This window comes from Macaca thibetana, chromosome 6 (genome assembly GCF_024542745.1).
Source record: "Macaca thibetana thibetana isolate TM-01 chromosome 6, ASM2454274v1, whole genome shotgun sequence".
Lineage (NCBI taxonomy): Eukaryota > Metazoa > Chordata > Mammalia > Primates > Cercopithecidae > Macaca > Macaca thibetana.
This window is the reverse complement of record NC_065583.1, coordinates 125,569,453-125,587,852: the sequence shown is the minus strand read 5'-3', so window position 1 is coordinate 125,587,852 and position 18,400 is coordinate 125,569,453.

The window sequence follows — 18,400 nt, the reverse complement described above, 5'->3', positions numbered from 1 at the left end:
ATTGATCAGAATTAAATATCCTTTACTGTCTAAGCTTCCTCTGGAGCTTCAAGCCTTCAAAATAGACTCCAGAGCTTCAGAATAGCTACATCAGACATATTTTGCCAGTAAAATTGTTGTCTAGGTGGGGTGACAGATTCCTGGTGCTTCCTACTTTGTCACTTCCTCAGAATCCTCTCTTTTTATATGTGTTGTGTCACTAAAGATATGCATTTTAGTTAAAGTTGAAAATATAGATCAATGTGGTATGGTAGCCAGACTCCAAGATGGCCCCCATCTCCAGATATTCATACTCTTAGACAGTCTCTTACTATATTATACCTGAGTTGTCTTGTATATACAATGGAATATCGAAAAGTAATGTGTTACTGCTGGCAACTAGGTTATAAAAGATACAGCAGGCTGGGAATGGTGGCTCATAGTTATAATTCCAGCACTTTAAGGGAGGCCAAGGTGAGAGATCCGCTTGAGGCCAGGAGTTTGAGATCAGCCTAGGCAACATAGCTGGACCCTGTCTCTACAAAAAAAAAAAAAAAAAAAATAGAAATTAGTTTGGCATGGTGGCATGTACCAGTAGTCCTAGCTACTCAGGAAGCTGAGGTGGGAGGATTATTTGAGCCCAGGAGTTCAAGGCTGCAATGAGCCATGATTGTACCACTGGATTCCAGCCTGGGTGTCACAGCAAGATCCTGACTACAAAAACAAACAAACAAAAAAGCAAAAAAAAAAAAAGAAGAAGAAGAGAGGCATTGCAGCTTCTGTCTTGGTCTCTCCTTCTCTCAATCTATCTCTCTTGGATCACTGGCTCTGGAGGAAACCATGTCATCAGCAGCCTTATGGAGAGGTTTCTGTGGTAAGGAACTAAAGCCTCTTGCCAGCAGCCATAAGACCGAACTTTGAAGAGGATCCTCTAGCCTCCGCTGCCACCTAAACTACAGCCTTACTAGAGATCCTGAATCAGAGCCAATCAACTTAATTGCTTCTCAGAAACTCTATGAGATAATAAATGTTTGTAGCTTTAAGCTACTACATTTGGGGGCAATATGTTATATATCAATAGACAACTAATACTTAGGGGGAAATTAACCCATAATTTCATAGCCCAGAAATTACTGTTAACATTTTGTATGTAAAATGTTCTCTCTTTTTCTGTGCTTTACACATAGTTAAAGAATATGAATATAGAAGCTGTCGTGAAAAACAGTATGACAGTTCCTCAAAAATTAAACAGAATGACTACATGCACCAGTCATTCCACTTCTTAGGTATATACCCCAAAGAATTAAAAGCAGGAACTCAAAGATATATTTGTACACCCATGTTTGAGTAGCATTATTCACAATGGCCAAAATTAGAAACAACCAAGTGTCCATCTATGGATGAATGGATAAACAAAATGTGGAATATACAGATAATGGAATAGTATTTAACTTTAAAAAGGATACATCTCTTTGGGGCATCTCTTCTCTCTCTGTTTCTCTGTGTCTCTATTTCTTTGTCTCACTCTTCCCCTTGGTCTCTTTCATGATTTTAATTGTAGAATTTAAGAGCCTTTCTCGTTACAAAAATCAAGCTTCAAAAAAACATGAGTGGAGTGGGGTACAGGAAAAATTTCCCTTATTTGATTTGTTTTTTTCCCCTTCTCTAGCAGATTGAGAAGCTTTCGTGCTTTCTCTCCAGTTAGCTTGAGATTGTATTACCAATAAAGTGTCACTCAGTGCTGTTTAGAGCCTTACACCATTTGTAGGCTCACTATGGGCACATTTGTATTGCCGATGTGCAATCTGTGGGTTAGAAGTAAAAAATGCTAATAGAGCCTTGAGAAGCCTCCCTGCGGTGATAAGGGTTATCCTGGAGGACAGAGGCATCCTAGCAGGCTGGCTCCCTGGGAACGCAGATGGAGCTCGAGAGGAGTGGATTCAGGACCATTCCTGTGGGTGCAGAAGAGGTTTCAAAGAGGTTTTTCTGGAATTTCATTCTCTGGTTTGTTTGTGTGCTGTACAGGTAAGATTGACCACCTGTTTGGGGCTGAGCCTCCCAGGGAGGATGTGCTCTGGCAGAGTCACCAGGGGGCAGGGTAATATTTCTTTCCATCACACTTTATTTTGCAGGTTTGGAAACTTGATTTTATCAGAGGTGCATAACATGGTTTGTTTATTTGCCAAACTCGAAAGAGCCTGATTTGTATAAAGGGTCCACCTTAGAATTTCCACCAAACAGCACCTATCAGGTAGGCCGTGTTAACACATTTCCTTATTGATAGGTAGTGGGTTGGGACTTTTTCCTCTTAGGATTCTGGGCTTTGGAGTCAAACATGCAAAGGTACAATAGCTTCTAATCTTAGAGAAGCTACTTGAACTTCAATTTCCTCCCCAGTAAACTAGAAAAAAAAATACATTGTAAGATTATGAGCAATACATGTAATACAGTACACAAAGTATCTAGCACAGTTAGTACCGCTCGCAGTAAGCTCTTCATCTTTTTCCTCTTCCTAGATGAGATTAAGGGGTTTGTAATCAAGTCATAAAACCCAGGGCAGCCACCCACACAGGCATGTACTTAATAAGCCAGTCAGGGTGCTCAAGTCCAGCTAGGCCTGGCATGCTGTTCCCTGGACAGGGTTGGTATTCAGTCCAGCAAATGTATGAGGCATGTATGGTGTCAAACACTGTGGAGGACACAACAGTGTCCAAGTCATAGTTCCTGCCCTCTGAAAACACATGTGCATCCACAGAAGCCTACAGGATTTACATTCAAGTGATTAAAATCTCACCTAAGACTTGTGCTTCTCAAAGTGTGAATCCTGGGCCTCTGGCAGCCTGACAGAAAGTGACTGTCACATTCACAGACTTCTTGCAGACAACGTAGGTAGTTGGAAAAAATCTCTTAGAAACCCTAATTTATCCATATCTAAATATAAGTGTATAGCATATAGTTTAAGGAATAAGGAATAGAACTCAAATAGTTTTCTTAACTTGTACCATTGATCTTAAAGAAAATTTAAAAAGCTATCATGGGGAAGGATCTGAAGTTTACGATAAAAAATAACAGGTTAAATCTCTCCTCCTGTTTGATTTGGGAACATGGGTCATCACCCTGTGATACACCTGGTGTGCTATGATTTTCAAGAATAAGGAATGTTAGATTTCACAGTTGCTTGGTGTATGGAATCTGAAAGTTGCTGAGGTCCTTAGTCTGCTGGTTGCCTGCCAGTCTCAGCATAGGTTGTGTTGGTGCCTGAATGATTTTCCCTATTCAGATATATTTTTGTTAACTTTGATATGGTATCTCTTTTATTTTGAGACAGAGTCTTAGTCTGTTACTCAGGCTGGAGTTCGGTGGCAAAATCTCAGCTCACTGCAGCCTCCGCTTCCTGGGTTTGATTCTCCCACCTCAGCTTCCCGGGTAGCTGGGATTATAGGCATGCACCATTACGCCTGGGCTAATTTTGTATTTTTAGTAGAGACAAGGTTTCACCATGTTGGCCAGGATGGTCTTGAACTCCTGACCTCAAATGCTTCACCCACCTCAGCCTCCCAAAGTGCTGGGATTACAGGTGTAAGCCACTGTGCCTGGCCCGGATATGGTATCTCTTGATGCCCCGTCGGTATCCTAGAAGTCAGGGTCCCCTGATCTCCTGGGCCTGCACCCCTATATGAATGGAGAAGGAAAGCAAGCTGTATGGTCTGCAGAAGTATTTGACTGACTAGTTTGGTATTCTTAATTTAAATTCTTTGTCCTTAAACAAGGTGCTAATGTTCTCCACATGTTATGCATCAGCACCACTTTGTTTTCTGCTGTGTTTCCTGAGACATTTGAGTTCTTCATCTTGGCTTTTTGGTAATCAAAGCTTTCCCAGTCCAGCTGAATCTTTCTTTCTAGGCCTGTCAGTACCTAAAGTCCTTCCCTATTACCAGCTTGATAGTTGATATTCCTCGAGGAATAACCCAAGGTCTCTGTGTCTTTACTAGGTCTGTTTCTTTTTTTTTTTTTTTTTTCTTTTTTTTTTTTTTTTTTTGCCTTATCAACTATTTTATTGACTTTTTTGTTAATATGACAGTGGATGATTTTTTTTATACTTTAAGTTCTAGGGTGCATGTGCACAACGTGCAGGTTTGTTAGTTTCTTTTGGGTAGAATGCCTCTCCTGTTCATTTGTCCAACCTGACCATTTTGTACTCCTCCCGGAAATCTCAATTTGCGCATCACCTCTGTGAAGCTTTTCTCACTGAGTCTGTCCTTTCTACTCCCTAGAATTAGTCAAACCTCCCTCCCAATAGCTCCTTGCCGGTACTCCAACCATGGTTTGTATGTGTTGAGAAATAAGCCAGAAACAAACTTAGAAGTTCCTTAAAGGTGTCAACCTTAAATAATGAGATTCAAAAAATATAACTAAGTATAGAGTTTATTCCAGTGCAAAGTCTGAGGATAGCCACCCAGAAACATTGACTCCAAATGAATGCGACAAGCATTCCAAAGTGGAGAAGCTAAATTTCAGAGCATGGCAACGTTTTCCATACAAGACCAGTGCACACACACGTGGTCACAGTGATTTGATTGGTTACAAACTGCTACATTCTAAGGAAGATTGCTTTATTACTCAAAGAGGAAGAGCAGTGAGCTGAGGGAGTCTTATCTCTGGGGAACTTTGTTCTTAATTATTTACAGAAAATAAAAAAGGCAGAAGTTGCAGCTGCATGCCACGTGACTTAAGCTGCATAGCCACATTCCTCTCAAGTCTCAGGATAACTTAGTTCTAACAGCTTTAAGTTTGAATTATTTGAAGTTTGAATTATTTAATTTCACAAAGACTACAGCCATGTTTTCTCTGCTCTTTCCTCAATGTGGGATCCTTCATGTCATTGAATTATTTATTGAATATCTATTATGTATAAAGCCCCAAAAGATAACTGATGAGGAGTTTCTTTATCTCAGAGTAGGATGGAGGTGTGAGGCCAGGGAGCAGAGCCTGCTCTAGATGTTATCACTTTTCTCAAAGTACTTAACTTGCTTCAGTGCAGCCATTGTTACCGCCCACTGGTGCGCTTCTGAGGTTATTCTCCACCGTGCCAGAACCTCCCGCCGTCCTCTGCTAGGGGAAAGATGAAAAAGCATGCAATTTACTTTTTTTAGTCTTTATACTTTGCCTCCCTCAAGGATGGGCAGGAGCATGTCTGACCTCCCGATGTGGATGTTGCAATTGGGTTGAGGCTGCTGGATTTACTTAGTGCCAAATGCTCTCTTTTGCCTGACTTCCTGCTAAGCCTAGGTGCATATAACCACCTGGGCGGTAACCACCCCCAGTGATATGAACTCATAGGACAGTAGAAATATGTGAATCATGTTGCTTCAAGAAATTCAGTTATTCTCCAAGTTCTAAAATAAAATCTGGTGGATGTTTGTTAGAAGCTAGGTACTTAACTCTTCAGAAAAAGGAAAATCTGAAAGAAAAATATATTTAAAAGTGGCCTAAGACGGCTGCATATTGGACATAGACAATGGAAACTAGGCCTATGAGTTAAAGCTGAACCCTCAATGGCAAGACTGCAGTCTGTCAAATATTTCACTGACATGTACCAATTATAACACAACCCTACCTATCAGATACAGCACAAAGGCAGGAATAGAATCAATCATCCCTCTCCAGACCCTAAGACGCCCACACACTTGTTAACCTTTTACCCTATATACTTTAACCAGTAAAGAATATATACAATGGTAAGATAAACCATTGTATGCTTTATCTTAGGTACAATGTCTCTGAGCACCGATCAGAATTGTGAGAATGTCACCTTTGCTTCATTACCCCTTTCCTTCATTTTCTATGTAATGGAACGCATAAATACCATGCCTCATGTAACCCACTCTGAGACTCATTCTCAGGTTGTGCTAAGTCAGTGTTTTCAGGGGCTATTTGTCCTCAAACTTGGCTAAGGTGAAATTAACTTAAAATTTTTAATGTTATAATGCCTTTTATTTGAGCCTTCAGTCAACACTTCAAGGGAGGGAAGAAAGATTAAATATTATTTATATACCTGTGTCCCGGATAGTCAGAAATGTAGGCTTTGGGATAAGCAATGGTCTGGAGAACCTGGAGGGAGAGACAATCAAGGAAATTGCAATCCTTTGGGCTTAAACGGAAGCTTCAATTAGAGAAGAGAGTTGAAATGGAGAGAATTTCTGTTGTCTAATTCAAGGCTGATGGGCTTCCTAAGTGTTTTAGGCTAGAATGAGCTCACATTTGGAGAATATTCTGAGCTCTTTAGTAATATTTAAGCTATATTAGGCATAATGAAATATGTAGTCATTTAAAGATGTTTCACTTTTTTTTCCCTTTCAAAATTCTATTAGAGTTTTAAAATGCAAGAGCTGGGTTAGGGAGTTTCTTCATTTCTGCAAAATGAAGACCATTGAATTATTTCTCTCTGTGATGAACTGAAAAAAAAAATGCTAGGTCTAAAATCAAATTGTCTGCAAGTTTAAGACTTTGACCAGCTCAGATTCTGGCTATATTCGAATATTTGAGTCTGTTATCAGGAACAAGTGCAGGCCTGCTTTTTACCTCGTCCTATGAGTATTTTACCTTCTATTTCAAAATCAAGAACAGGGAATCCAACCCTGAGGGTTCCATTCCTGGCATATTTATGCCCCAGGCAGATTGAGAGAATAAAATAGACTTTTTACAAATGAAGAGATATCACGCTTTTTAGCCCGGGACAGGAAACTTCAGCTGTTGCCAAGGCAACTGCAGAGTTCTGGCTCTTAAGCTGGCTGTGTGAGGAGTATCTCAGAGCCTCAGACGCCTCTGCTGTCACTCACTGTCAGACCAAGTGCAAAGGACTTGGTAGTGAATTCACAGAAACAATTAGACTATTTTTGAATTCTGAAAAGCAAGTGAGGACTCTCAGGACAAAGTATACACATGGTACCTGCTATGGTTTGAATGTTTTCGTTCCTTTCAAAACACACATGTTAGAAACTTAATCCCCAATGCAACAGCGTTAAATGGTGGGGCCTTGGGGGAGGTGTTTAAGGCATGAGGACAGAGTGTTCATGAATGAATTAAAGCCACTATAAAAAGGGCTTGAGGGAGTGTGCTCTCTGTTCTGCTCTCATGCCATGTGAGAACACAGAGTTCCTTCTCTCCAGAGGATGCAGCAACAAGCTGCCATGTTGGAACCACAGACTGAACCTGCCAGCACCTTGCTCTTGAACTTCCCGGCTTCCATAACCATGAGAAGTAAATTTCTGTTCTTTATAAATTACCCAATCTGTGGTAGTCTGTCACAGCAGCACAAAACGAAGACAATACCCTTTAAACAATGGAATGATACTATAATGGTCGATACATGTCATTATTATTTGTCAAAATCCATAAGAATCTATACCACCAAGAGTGAACCCTAATGTAAACTACAGACTTTGAGGAATAATGATGTGTCAATGTAGGTTCATCACCTATGAGGAATACACCATTCTGGTATGAGATGTTCATAGTTGGGGAGGCTGTGTATGTGTTGTGGGGTGGGGGGCATATATGAAAACTCTCTGTACCTTCTGCTCATGCTTGCTGTGAACTTAAAACCACTTAAAAAAAAGTCTGTTTTAAAACAATGGACATCCTTGGGGCTGGGAGAGAAGGGGACAAGTCCAAAGGGCTCAAAGCCAGGCTGCGTGGAAAAGTTGTATTAGTCTGTAGCACAATAAGCAAAGAAACCGTGGGTATGAAAGACCCAAAGAACACTCTGATGCTGATAAGAACATCAGGCTGCTTGCTGTCTGGGGGAGAAAATAATTTGGCTTGCTCAGGCTGGAAAACCAGTAACACTGGAACAGACTGTCTTTCTTGTGGATGAAATTTGTGGATGAAATGTGGAAACATGCTGAGATTTGTAAAGGTTATGAATGAGAGAATATGGCCTTAAGAAAGGTGATGTTTTATATAATGATCTAATTAATGCAGACATCTATCCATCTCAGCCCCCTGCCTTGAGCCAGGAAACCTTACTCCTCCATGTCTATCCAGGGCCCAGACACTAGGGAATATTGTGTAACCACTTGAGCAGCTCCTGCAGCTACTGCTGTTTTGTTTTGCTCCCCTGCTTTTTCCTAGTCTCTGGTAACCATTTTTGTTGCAACTACTACTGTGGCCCTTGAAAACAAGGGGTGTGTGTTGTGCCAGAGAGTAGATGATATAAAAGTCAAAGTGAGAATGAGGCGTCTCCCCAATAAAGCAATCTTGGGAAACCTGGGGTTAGGGCTGCATATATCCACGTCCACACCTTGCTGCCACATGGGGTCCCTTTTCCTGCTCAAATAGACCAGTCTATTCCAGTGTCTCTTATCTTGACCTTAATAAGTCATGGATGACCTTTTGATGAAGTATGTACATGTGGAAAACAGAGTGGAGCAATTCAAATGCTATTTTCTGCAGTTAGACTGCCAGGGTTGGAAGTTCAATTCTACCACTTCCTAGCTGTGTGACCTTAAGCAAATTACTCAGCTGTAGGTCTCTTGGGTTATTGATCTGTAAAATGAAAATAATAATAGCACTGACCTCATTGTAAGTTGTGAGAATTAAATGATGTAATCCATGTAAAATGCTTAGAACAGTGCCTAGTACTCTGTAATCACTGAAATTGGCTTATTGTTGCACTATTGGCTTTCTGGCTTTCTTTTGTTTAAAGTAAGGCATAGCTATCACATGGCTTGATATAATGCACTTGGGAATGGAAATGCTGAGCTACGTGACAAGGAACAATATATTCCGGTACAGTTATATCAAGTTTCAATTTCATAACACAACTGAAAAAACAAAGTTTAAAAATCTTGACATTTTTCTAGGTGGTTGCAGTGACAAAAATATAACCAACACAACAGATTTGAATCCCTCTAGCACTAACACCTGCTTTATGAAATATGTTCCATGGCATGTTTTCTTTAAGAGGTCGAGAAGCTTTAGATGATAAATTCTGTCCTATAATTTTAAAAAAGACAACAGTGGTGATACATCCTGTTATGCCGAGAATGGAAAAATCTACTTCAACTTGGTTCTTGTACTGTGTCTTGTTTTTCCATAAGAAGGAGGAGATTGTCCTCTACCAATTTCCTTTACGCTTTTCTTGAGCCAAGACTGTGCTTGGCCATGCTTGTGGGTTGGCGCTTAAAGTGACGAACCAGTCACTGGGAAATTGTAGCTCCTCCTCGCCTTCCCCCAGTGTGCTATCCTTACCAATCAAGTGGGGGAAACGGCCTTCTGGATTATTATCTATTGCTTTGGAGGTAAGGGTGGAGTGTGGGTGAATTTGAGTCACATCTACATTTCCCTAGGGAGCCGTTGCTTTTATTATGGTATTAGGAACTTTACAGATGTCATGCTACTATTAAGCTATTCTTGCTTAAAAATATTTTATTATATTAATCATTGTGGAATAAGGGTTTAAAATGTTTCTGAAGTTACTAAATGCCAGGATAAAATCAAACCCAAAAGACTTATAAAAACATATGTAAAATTACTTGTCTAAGAGAACTTTCTGTGATGACGAAAATGTCTATCCTGTGCTGTATAATATGGTAGCCAGTAGCCACATGTGGGTGTCGAGTACTTGAAAGTAGCATAACTGAGGAACTCAATTTGTAATTTTATTTAATTGTAATACATTTGAATTTAAATAGCCAGATGTGGCTAATGGTTACCATATTGGATAGTGTAAGTTTAGAATATAATGAAAAGTCACCTAACCTCTCTAAGTCTCATTTTCTTAGTATGCAACAGGTGTGAATTAGGCCAATGGTTCTCTCAATCTTGGCAGTACAATGAAATCACTCAAAGAACGTTAAAAGAATACTGATACTTGGGCCTCCTGCTGTATTAGACTATTTTCACGCTGCTGATAAAGACATACCCAAGACTGGATAATTTATAAAGAAAAAGAGGTTTAATGGACTCACAGTTCCACATGGCTGGGGAGGCCTCACAATCATGGTGGAAGGCAAAAGGCATGTCTTACATGGTGAGAGACAAGAGAGGCTGAGAGCAAAGTGAAGGGAAAGCCCCTTATAAAATCATCAGATCTCGTGAGACTTATTCACTACCACAAGAACAGCATGGGGGAAACTGCCCCCATGATTCAATTATCTCCCACATGTTGTGTGAGTCCCTCACGCAACATGTGGGAATTATGGGAGCTACCAGTCAAGATGAGATTTGGGTGGGGACACAGCCAAACCATATCACCTGCCCAATATTGTTTAGTTAGTCGGAGTCTAGCTATTGAGATTTTCTAAAGCCACTCAGGTAATTCTAAAGTACAACTAAGGTTGGGAACCATCACTGAACTAGATTACCTTTGGGTTCTCTTTCAGTTCTATAGTACAATTCTATAGATTTAGCTGCAAATTATACTAAGTTTAGAATTCTATAAGGCAAATAGGACACTTATTACTAAAGCTGTTGCAATAGAAAACTACATATAGATTCTGGCTTTTTATGAAGGCTGTTTTTCCTAAAATATTTCTAAAATTTAATGATAGAAAACCAATAAGCCATGTTATTGCGGTCTATTCCTCTTTGGAGTTTTTTCTGACTTTCTCAGACCATGGCTTAGGCTATAGACAAGGAAGAGTCTATGTGTATGTACTTGTTTGGGATCTGACTGCAGCCTTGTGTCAAGGTTTGGCCATCTGCCCATAAACCTGCATGGGGTGACATCACTGAGTAATCCAAGCTGCCAGTTTATGGAGATCTCAGTAGGAGGTCTTTGGGCTAATCATTTAGAGCACCACACAGCAACTGCTGAGTTTGTATCTTCCCTGGGATTAGAAAAATAAAGTTTTTGGCAAGTCATTCTCTCAAAGCTACTATACAAATGGTTCCAGAAGGTATCAGGACAGTCGTTCCCAGGATTTTTAAGGCCTGAAACAAATGTATATTTCTTCTAGCTAATAAACTCCTCAAATAATGAGTGCAATAGTAGGTACAAGTACTCAGTTTTCTCTAAAAACAAAACAAAACAAAAACAAAAACAAAAAACTATTTGGTTTTAAGAGTTAGTTTGACTCATAACAAGATTTTGTTTTGTTTTGTTTTGTTTTATTTTGTCTATGGACCTTGACTAATTGATATAATATTTCTATATGAGAGAATAGAGGACTACATATAGGGCAAATATTGGAGATTAACTAGGTGTTGGGGGAATCACTTTGGTTTGGCTGTGTCCCCACCCTAATCTTATCTTAAACTGTAATTCCCACAATTCCTACATGTCATGGGGAGGAACCCAGTGGGGGGTGATTTAATTATGGGGATGGGTGTTCCCTGTGCTATTCTTGTGATAGTGAATGAGTCTCACAAGATCTGATGGTTTTAAAAAACGGGAATTTCCCTGCACAAATTTGCTTGCTGGCAACGATGTGAGATGGGACTTGCTCCTCCTTGACTTCCTCCTTGATTGTGAGGCCTTCCCAGCCATGTGGAACTGTAAGTTCATTAAACCTCTTTTTCTTCCCAGTGTCGGGTATGTCTTTATCAGCAGCATGAAAACGGACTAACACACGCTTTAACAAACTGCTTTATTTACTATCACTTTACAATAAAAGAGCAGAGAATGGACCAGTGTAACAGAATAGAATCTGGAACCAGACTCCATATGGGTTTACACATCTGAATGACAAGTGTGCTATTATAAATCAGTGGGGGAAAGGAATACTGGGTAAAGCTCACTGAGAAAATGCTTATCTCTACAGAAAAAGTGAAATAAAATAAAATTAGATTCCTACCTCACACCAATACATAAATCAATTCCAGGAAGATTAAGAATATAAATGTGAAGAGCAAAACCTTTAGGCAAATTGTGGATGTAAATTATTCTCCAACTCTTAGGTCATACAGATAAGACAAAAATATCAATGAAAAAGACTGAAATTTGCCTACACAAAACTTAAAACTTCTATACAGTAAGGTAGCAAAAACAAAATAAACACACACACACACACACACAGAGACTGGGAAAATATGCTTGCAACCCATAGTTGATAAAAATTGAAGGCTCTTGCAAAGAAAAAGTAATAAGATCAAAAGAAAAATGGTCAACTGAGTCACACAAGAGGGTATTATATTTGCCAGTAAATGTGAATAAGATGTACAACCTCTTTAGTAACCAGGTAAATTCAATTTTTAAATAATATATAATTTCAAACTTACCAGATTGGCAACAAGAATAAAAACTGACAATATCAAGACTTGGTAAGGATGTGGAATAATGGAAACTCTGAAACACTGCTATTTGGAGTGAAATTGGCACAGCCACTTTAGAAATTTAACAATATCAGGAAAAGTTGAAGGTATGTAATAGCTATAATCCAACAATATTTTTGTAGCATGTATCCTGCAGAAAATTTTGCACTTGTGTGCAAGGTGACATTTATGTAACTACTCATTAAATTATTCCTTATAAAAGCAAAATATTGAAAGGAAAATTGCTATCAATTGGAAAAATGCTAAGCAAGATATGGTATAATCCTACAAATTAGTGAATTACAACTGTGTGTATCAATATGGATGTGTCTCAACACAATGTTGAGTGAAAACTAGTTATAGGACAAACAAAATGCTATTTATATAAACCTGAAAACAAGCAAAATTATACTATTTATTGTTTACAGGGCTTAGATATGTATGTAGTATAAAAACATTCATGGTTGCATTCACTTTGGGGAAAGGGGATGAGATTAGGGGAAAACACAGAGGGTTTCAAATACCTCTAAAAATTTTTTTTTTTTTAATCAAGTGGCGTGGTAAGTTCACAGGTCTTCACTATATATAGCTTAAATGTTAAAGTGCTTCACCAAAAAATAAACAGCAGGCTGGGTGCAGTGGCTCATGCCTGTAATCCCAGCACTTTGGGAGGCCGAGGTGGGTGGATCAACCAAAGTCAGGAGTTCAAGACCAGCCAAGCCAACATGGCAAAACCCCATCTCTACCACAAATAGAAAAATGAGCCAGGCATGGTGGCAGGTGCCCAGCTACTCGGAATGCTGAGGCATGAGATTCGCTTGAACCCAGAAGGCAGAGGTTGCAGTGAGCCGAGATCACGCCACTGAACTCCAGCCTGGGTGATAGAGCAAGGGTCTGTCTCCAAAAAACTAAAACTAAAAATAAAAAATAGCTGCAGGTAGACCATCTCCCAAAGAATAATCAATGATAAGATTTTGGTGATTAAGGAAAGAACACCACAAACTCACAGCTTAAGAAAGTGTACGATACTAGACAACACAACACAGTTATTGAGCTTATATGTGTAGTAGATGTGAACTTCTGCCCAAAATTCAGGTATGCAGGAAATAATTCTTTTTTAGAAAAATATTTTAACTTTTATTTAAGGTTTAAGTGTAAATGTGCAGGTTTGTTACACAGGTAAACTCATGACTCGGGAGTTTGGTGTACAGATTATTTTGTCACACAGGTGCTAAGCATAGTACCCAACAGTTTTTTTTCTAGAAACTCTCCCTCTTCCCAGCCTCCTCCCTCAAGAAGGCCACGGTGTCTGTTGTTCCCCTGCTTCTGTCCATGTGTTCTCATTATTTAGCTCGACTTATAAGTGAGACCATGCAGTGTTTTGTTTTCTGTTGCTCCGTTAGTTTGCTAAGGATAAAGGCCTCCAGCTCCAACCATGTTCTTGCAAAGGACATGATTTTGTTCTTTTCACGACTGCATAGTATTCCATGGTATAGATGTACCACATTTTATTTATCCAGTCTACCTTTGATGGGCATTTAGGTTGATTCCATGTCTTTGCTATTATGAATAGTGCTGCAATAAACATACACATGCATATGTCTTTATGGTAGAATGATTTCTATTTCTTTGGGTATATAACCAGTAGTGGGAATGCTGGGTTGAATGGTAGTTCTGCTTTTAGTTCTTTGAGGAATTGCCACACTGCTTTCCACAATGATTGAACTAATTTACACTCCCATCAGCAGTGTATAGGCATTCCTTTTTCTCTGCAACCTTGCCAGCATCTGTTATTTTTTTACTTTTAAACAATAGCCATTCTGACTAGTGTGAGATGGTGTCTCACTGTGGTTTTGATTTTTATTTCTCTAATGATTAGTGATATTGAGTATTTTTTCATATGTTTATTGGCTGCATGTGTTTTCCTTTGGAAAGTATCTGTTTATGTCCTTTGCCCACTTTTTAATGGGATTGTTTTTTGCTAGTATGTTTGTTTAAGATCCTTATAGATTTTGGATATTAGACCTTTGTCAGATGCATTGTTTACAAATATTTTTTCCCATTCTGCAGATTTTCTGTTTACTCTATTGATAGTTCCTTTTGCTGTGCAGAAGCACCTTAGTTTAATTGGGTCTCATTTGTTAATTTTTGCTTTTGTTGCAATTGTTTTTGGCATTTTTGTAGTGAAATCTTTGCCAGCTCCTATGTCCAAAATGGTATCCCTTAGGTTATCTTCCAAGGTTTTTATAGTTACAGGTTTTACATTTAAGTCTTTAATTCATCTTGAGTTGATCTTTGTATATGGTGTAAGGAAGGGGTTCAGTGTCAATCTTCTGCACGTGACTAGCCAGTTATCCCAGGACCATTTATTAAATAGGGAGTCCTTTCCCCTTTGCTTATTTTTATCAGCTTGTCAAAGGTCAGAGGTGTGTAGCTTTATTTCTGGGCTCTGTATCTATTTCATTGGTCTGGTGTCTGTTTTTGTAGCAACATGCTGTTTTGGTTACTGTAGCCTTGAAGTACAGTTTGAAGTCAGGCAATATAATTCCTCCATCTTTGTTCTTTTTGCTTAGGGTTGCCTTGGCTATTTAAGTTCTCTTTTGGTTCCATATGAATTTTAGGATAGTTTTTTTCTAGTTCTGTGAAGAATGTCATTGGTAGTTTGATAGGAATAGCATTGAATCTTTAAATTGCTTTGGGCAGTATGGCCATTTTAACAATATTGATTCTTCCTATCCATGAGCATGGAATGTTTTTCCATTTGTTTGTGTCATGTCTGATTTCTTTGAGCAGTGTTTTGTAATTCTCACTGTAGAGATCTTTTACCTCCCTGGTTAGCTGTATTCCTGGGTATCTTATTATTTTTGTGGCAATTATGAATGGGATTGCATTCCTGATTTTGCTTTCAGGAAATAATTTTTATTTATAATAAAGATCGACCTCTTTCCTGTTTCAAGTCCCTATTCAGGCTTCAGTCAGTTGTAAGAAAGAGGAAACTGTTTGGTTTGAAGTGTGACCTATCCTGGTGAACACCTCTGGCTCTACTCTCCTGGCCGGCCTGACTGGTTTTCTGTTGTTGGTTGTCACAAGCCATGCCCTGACCATTTGAAGGGCTCTCTATGTTCTTTCCTAGCCATACTTTGGGAGCAGAAATGCTTCTGTGAGAATGTCTGCCCTGGCCTTGACTGTCTGGGCAGAGGTAGGGTAGTACACATTTGCTGCTATTTAAAAAATATGACTCTGCCATATGAGGGAGTTTAGAAAGAAAAAGGATATATGGGGGAAAAAAAGTAGCTGCTTAGGAAAATACAGCAAAAGTTAGCAGATCAATAATTTTTAAAAGCGCTGACTTTTTTTAAAAAAAGAAAAAGCACACATGCAAGATAGCTAAAACATATTACATTTCAACTCCTTATCTTTTCCAAAACTTTGTTCCTAGCAGGTAATACATGGTAACTATTAAATGTGAACTCAAAAACAAATGTTTTGGAAAATAGGCAGATGCATTGGATGGTCTTCAGATTCAGCCAGAATAGTTTTCCCATTCAGACAGGATTAAGAAGTGGGTATTGCTGTGAGCAGACCTACTTGAGGATGAATGAGGCTCTGGGCCTTAGAAAGTTCTTCTATTTCTTGCCAGGTCCCAACTTGGCTGCTTTGTAAGAAGTGCCCTTCTGCCTCCTCAGCCAAACCTGAAGAATAGAACCAGGTTTGTCTTAAGGAGTTTGGCATATATTCAGGCCCCTCTTGGTACTTTAGATTCTATCTACTTTTTGGTATCCGCATATCTTTTACGACAGGAGACTAATTTCTTTTTTGTTATTCACAATTGGAGATATCTTTAAAGACAAGTACCTGGTGAGGAGATAACATTTGCTAAAACTTATTCTCACTCAGCCAGTGATTTTCCAAGTGTGATCCCTAGACCAACAACACCAGCATCACCTGGGGACTTGTTAGAAATGCAAATTCTTGGGCTCCACCTCAGGCCTCCCTAATGAGAAACCCTGGAGGCCCAGCCTTCTAAAATTTGGGAACATCTGAACAATCAAACTAACATTTTCTCAAACCAAACCAAAGAGTTTTCTCTTTCTCACAACCGACTGAAGCCTGAAGAGGGACTTGAAACGGAAAAGAAGTTGATCTTCATTAAAATTAAACTGAACAGTCAAAGAAACAGATAGGAATAGTATCTCTTCTACCTCCCAGCCCTCTCATGCTTCCTAGTCCCAACTTGATTGGAGATAAAAGCTAATAGATAAAGCAGAGGAACTTTGGGGCTGGAGGAGAAAATGCAGAAAGCACAGAAGTTGTGTTAGATGGTGTTCAGTGGGAACCATGTGTGAAGGCACACCTATCCTTGGTTGCTCAGCAGAACAGTGTTGAAGCCAATGTTGCCATTTGCAATACGCAAATGCATAATTTGTTGAATGATTGACTAATCACTGACAACCTGTGTGCCAAATACAAGAGAAACATGGATGGACCTCAAGAGTCTACTGGGAGAAACAGGTAAGTAATCAAGCAGTTACCCTTGTAGCTCCTGTGTCAGTGTATCGGATCCTGGGAAAGCCAGATGAAAGACCCATAACCCAGACGTGGGGTTCAGGGAAGGGCTTGAGACCTAAAGCATGAGCAGCTGTCAGGTGAAGAGGGTGGGGCTCACTGAGTTTTCTTTCTTAATAAAGAAGCTCTGTTTCCAGATGATTTATTAATCTCTGTCATTGCACACCGGACATTTAAAAATACCCAAGACATTTCCTAACTTGTTAAGAAGTGAAATATAATAAACATAACAAAACAAGTCAGCTCCTGATTTATTTGGGCCCTTGAGGCCTTCAGTTTGGCCAAATAACCTTTCACCTGGCTGTGAACACTAAATTTTAGATTTGAAGTTACATAGGAAATTACACCCACCAAAGTCACCATATGTGATAAAAAAAAATTACAGGATATCTTTGTAAAGAAGTTACAAATCATGGTTGCTTTTTTGATCAATGTTTTCAGTAATGAGTGGTAGTATCTTTAATTTATTCAAGGAGAGTTTTGTTGAATGATTTTCTTTGACATTCATTGAACATCCACTCCATGCCAGATGATACTGAGAGAGAAACTAATGCCACAGGGTCTTGAAAGAAGTCAGTAATTTTTTAAAAAGTTGTGTTATCAATAAGGAATAAGGCCCACTCCGAGGCTTTACACATACTAGAAGGCCTCCGATACACACTAGGCATTATTGTCATCACTTCCTTCTCATTCTTTCCACATAGCTTCTTTTGTGGCAATTTTCTCCCAAGAGGGATTTCCCTACAGTGGACCTCCTCCCCAGTGGTACCTTCAGCCATCAGAACACCTCGCTTTAGATCTGTGCATCCCAAATTTCATCAAATCCAATGCCCATTTCTGTGGTAGGTACTTTGCTATATACACCTTTTACTATCTGGAAATGAAATAATTATAACTACTTTCTTTGTATGTATCTATTAGATTTCCATTGGTGTATTACATTAATTTTTCTTTATACATTTTCTTTATAAATTTCAGTATGTGTGGTAGAATAAAACCCCGCTAGATTAAGATACAATGAAGTTATAGAACTTTAATATGTTTGTAGACTCACCTTGAATGCTACAGCTACAAATGCAGACTGACAGTTGTGGTTTTTCTCTAATTGTAACCACCTTGGTAAAATTCAAACAAAACAATGTATGATAGTCCCTCAATTTATATGGCAGTTGCAGTCCTGGAAATTTCAGTAAGTATTAAAGTCATATACAAATTCTTTCTTTCTTTTCTTTTTTTCTTTTCTTTTCTTTCTTTCCCTTTTTTCTTTCTTTTTCTCTTTTTCTTTTCTTTCTTTCTCTCTCCTTCTTCCTCCCTTCCTTCTCTTCTACCTTCCCTTCTTCCTTCTTTCCTTTTCTTCTTTTCCTCCCTCCCTACTTTCCTCCTTCCTCCCTCCCTCCCTCCCTTCCTTCCTTCCTTCCTTCTTTCCTTCCTTCCTTCCTTCCTTCCTTCCTTCCTTCCTTCCTTCCTCTCTTCCATCTTTCCCTTCTTCCCTTCTTTCTTTCCATAAAAGAAAACATAAGCCCTTTGCCTGGGTAATCATAAACAGGTTTCTCAGCAACATGAATGCTCTTAGAACATTACAGTTCCCATAGAGCCATTC